The 4,463-nt window shown below is 34.3% G+C and overlaps 1 long non-coding RNA gene across 1 annotated transcript; it reads left to right on the top strand.

Moving 5' to 3' along the window:
• The first annotated feature begins 288 nt into the window (after positions 1-288).
• LOC139495922 (uncharacterized) lies at positions 289-3,434 on the top strand. Its single transcript, XR_011657501.1, has 2 exons — positions 289-666; positions 3,171-3,434. It is a non-coding gene; the product is annotated as an uncharacterized lncRNA (long non-coding RNA).
• The last annotated feature ends 1,029 nt before the right edge of the window (positions 3,435-4,463 follow it).

The following is a 4,463-nucleotide window of genomic DNA, read 5'->3' as shown; positions in this document are numbered from 1 at the left end:
CACAATTCTAACTTTGTTTACACCCCCGAGAGATCCGAAAGGAATTTGTTTATGAATTGAAAAAGGCATGAACTAACATAATAATTTTAGCTGTGAGTAAACATGACACAATACAGTCTTTGTTATGTAATTATCACTCCGGTTTACAGGAATAACTGATAATCAAGGGAGATAACACACTTCATACGAGTAAAGTGAAATACATCATCACATGTGCTTTTATCCAATAATTTGACCCATGGTCAGTAGATATCATATGCAGTTAATAAACAGTGTATTAAGGAAATCATGAATTATTATTTGTAATGCACACTAGCAAATCACAAGATATTGTCTTTTCTCAGTGAAAAAGGGGGAGGATCAACAAAACTTTTGAAAACAATATTGCTGCACCTTTTCAACTATTAAGATAGTTAGCTAGCACTCGTTACTGCTAATATAAAAGATTTAAATGAAGGTTGATAAGCCACAAGGGAGAAGCATTTTTCTTTCTTTGCGATAAAACTTTCAAGAATTTGATTTTTGCTCTTTCAATAATACTTATGTATCTAAACCAAATAATAACACAGCCTGAGTAATTTTTTTGTCTTATTTCAGTTCCAGACATATCATTACTTTTTAACCTGAGATGGCAAACTAGAGGTTTTAAAAAGTCCTGAATAACTGGTAAGCATCTATACTATTAAACGAGAAGACCTCATTTTGGGTGTCGCTTCTCCTCCTTCCACAATAAATTGATCATTGTGACTATATGTCCTATAGGTACCATGCATAGTCGCATTTGTCATCCATTCTTATGATTATTCAGTTTCGGTTATTTTGGGAGAAAAACGGAAAAAAAGAAGTCCGGATATGTGTCCGTCATCACTCCGGCTTTTATTCATAGACAACTTCCTCTTCCGTTTATATTTCCAGAAGTTTGGTAAATTTACATTACATACCCTATATTATCATGTTTTATTTAAGATTCATTGCCTGAATCGTTATATAAGAATGTTGTTCCAAGTGTAAGCAACGACCCAGGCTGTGTGAAAATAAACACAATCATTATTGTTATTCATTGTCCCAAGTGTAAGCAACGACCCAGGCTGTGTGAAAATAAACCCAGTCATTGTTGTCATTCACTTATCGTCACGTAAATAACGACACAGGCATAGTCTATATTACCATGTTTTATTTCAGATTCATGCAAGCCATTTTCACACTTATCGTCACGTAAATAACGACACAGGCATAGCCTAAATTATCATGTTTTATTTGTCACGTAAATAACCACACAGGCATAGTCTACATTATCATGTTTTATTTAAGATTCATGCAAGCCATTTTCACATTGCCTGAATCGTTATATGTTGTCCCAAGTGTAAGCAACGACCCAGGCCGTGTGAAAATAAACACAATCATTTTTGTCATTCACTTATCGTCACGTAAAGAACGACACAGGCATAGCCCATATTATCATGTTTTATTGTCATTCACTTATCGTAACGTAAATAACGACACAGGCATAGCCTATATTATCATGTTTTATTGTCATTCAATCACTTATCGTCACGTAAATAACGACACAGGCATAGCCTATATTATCATGTCTTATATATTGAAATAGTAAAACATGCTCAACTTCATCTAAAACTACCTCGACCAAAAACTTTTACCTGAAGTGGGACAGACGGACGAGACTGACGGACGGACGACCGAACAAACGAACGCACGGATACACAGACTAGAAAACATAATGCCCATAATTGAGGCATAAAAATTTATTGTTGAAAGGGAAAATAGTGATTTGGCAAAAATGAAAGTAAGGTAGAGATTAGAGGGAGGCAGGACCTTTTTCGGGGCGTCGGGATCGGGTGTTTTTAAGCTCGGGATTTGGGGATTGATCCTTACGGGATTCGGGAATATATTTTTCGATTTCGGGATATGAATTTCTTTAAATTCTGCAGTTTCATGGTCTTAAGTCCGGGATTTCGGGATCAGGACCCGTCCGATCGACAACCCCTCAAATTAGCCTTAGTCGGTATTAGTCATTTATACATGATTCAAATCCTACAATTGGCATGTTAATAAGGCTCTCAAAAAAAAAGCACTGATGAATTATCATATTTTTTAGACTAATAATGGTCTATATATTAGCAGTTACATTTATTTCATGTTTGAAACGGTGCAAATTTTTAATTTGATTTGACTTTTACTAAAAGAAGCATTGTAGCAAAGGAGAAGAATAATTGTGGTCGTAGGCCAGAAACACAAATATAATTGAATTTAACAGAAAGGAAACAAATATCGGACTTTGGAAAAAGGGAGGTATACCTTCTATGTAATTCTCCATACATAATATCTTTTACAAAAAATCATCCTGCAACAGTTCACAAGCTGTATATGCCCGCGATTTCGCGGGTGTGTTCTAGTTTGTTTTATTTGGCAAGCTCTAAATTGTTTATTTATGGTATTTATTTAATTCAAATTACAGTCGGTATGTTAAAAATATACTGATATGAAAACTGTTGCTATGGTCTTGGCATTAAATGAAAATGCTTGGTTACTGATCTTTTCGACTCCATATTTCAAGTTAAACCTTGCGGCAACTGTTCTTCATGTAACACTGCAAACTATAATTAGCATTATTTTGATATGTCGTTAGTTAATGACGCCATATTACGTGTGACGCCACAATGTTTCCTTTAAAACCTCATGCCGATATCTCACTAATAAAAGATTTTCACTGAAATACATGTAAAAAACATTTTTTCTCAAATAGAATTATGTGAAAGAACAAGTTTTGAAAATTTGCACTTCATTGCACTCTAATTATATGATTCAATTGACTTTTACAGTAGTTTATAGTGGTTTCTACAGTATAAAATACAAGGTTGCCACTGGCTAGAATAATTAAGTATTTTGGTGTTTTTTTTTATGAAATCTTCATTTTTGCATAATTTCTCTGTCAAAATGCAATTTTAGGCACCAGAAAATTTTATTGAATGCTTTAACAGGGTCTGTGTGTTGTAATTTAAGGTTACATTCAGATGTTTTGTCCTTCTTTTGACTAGTGAAGGTATACTGGAAGAAATTAATTATGCATACACTTTGTATTCAAAACAAATAAATATAGCGATAAAAGTGTCATTGCCTTATAGTGCTGAAACAACTTTATTTTTTTTCAGAAATGGACAAAAATACACAGATTTATTCAGAATGTCATACCGATGAAGATCACATAAAAATATTTGGAAAAATCAGAACTATGGATTGCAATATGGGACAACATCCCTAATGCGCCTCGAAATGAGGAACTCAAAAGTCACGTGTAAAGAAAAAATCTCTGTGTAGTGATATTGGACATGTTTCTATTTTTAACAAATGACTGAACTTAATTATTTGTGGTGATTAGGAAAGTAGAGGAACATAGAATAAATGTGTAAAAACTATGGAGCTATTGAATGTTCAAAGTATTAAATTTTCACAGAACTTATTGTGTTAAAAAGGGGATGTTTTACCACAAGGAGCCGCATCACAAAAGGATGTTCGGGGTTTGCTAATTTACGGAAAAAGTAATCTCACTTCGTACCCCGAAAATTTAACCACATATGTGAAAATGTCACAGCTTCGAAACGAGCTATCATACATATCCAAATTTACGATATGGACTGAGCTACAGGAAAAAACTTTAACATTACCGCCTATGTAAAAACAATTAAAGATATTGAGCCAATTGGTAAATATCAACGCCAGACCAATAACCGTTCATATTAACAACCTCAGCACGTACCAGTTCAGGAGCTGAATCTAGCTAGACTTTTCTTTTGAATGGTGGGTATCGTTTCTCTATTTCGGAATTCGGGATACCATCAGAATGCATCCCACATGTTGACATTGTTTCTGAGGTTATTAAGAAACGTATTTGGGAGGGAACATATGATCACCTCGCGACCCTGTTTATCCATAAACACGAAGCAGACACAAACATTGTTCAGCAACAAGGGTCTATCACGGTTAGCTTGTCTAATCATGAAGATACAAAATTTGAAATCTTTAAGTAAATTCATAACTGCTTTTGGCAAATATAAAAAGAGTGATGTGTTCAAAATTCCCTAATTGGAGAATTGAAATGGACAGATATGAAGCAAATATTATTTATATATACAATGTATATGGGGTTAAATTTTACGACTATCATTATCAGTTTTCAGCCAGGGAAGCAGCCGTATTGAGAAACTGAAACATTGACGTTGATTGGTCGACCAAAGATACAGCCATGCTCAGTATGGTTGCGGAGAATGCCAAGGTCAAATCATGTTCCAATTGCTCATCAACTATGCATTTATCTTTATTCTGTCCACAACTACAAAATATAGGAACAAACTAAATGACCAGCACAGTTTATTACTCAACGAGTTCAAACATTGCTGTGAACCGATATGGCAGGAAAAGGGTTACACACAATGAAAACTGAACTT

This window comes from Mytilus edulis, chromosome 11 (genome assembly GCF_963676685.1).
Source record: "Mytilus edulis chromosome 11, xbMytEdul2.2, whole genome shotgun sequence".
In the NCBI taxonomy this organism is placed as follows: domain Eukaryota; kingdom Metazoa; phylum Mollusca; class Bivalvia; order Mytilida; family Mytilidae; genus Mytilus; species Mytilus edulis.
This window is presented reverse-complemented; position numbering and strand designations above follow the sequence as displayed.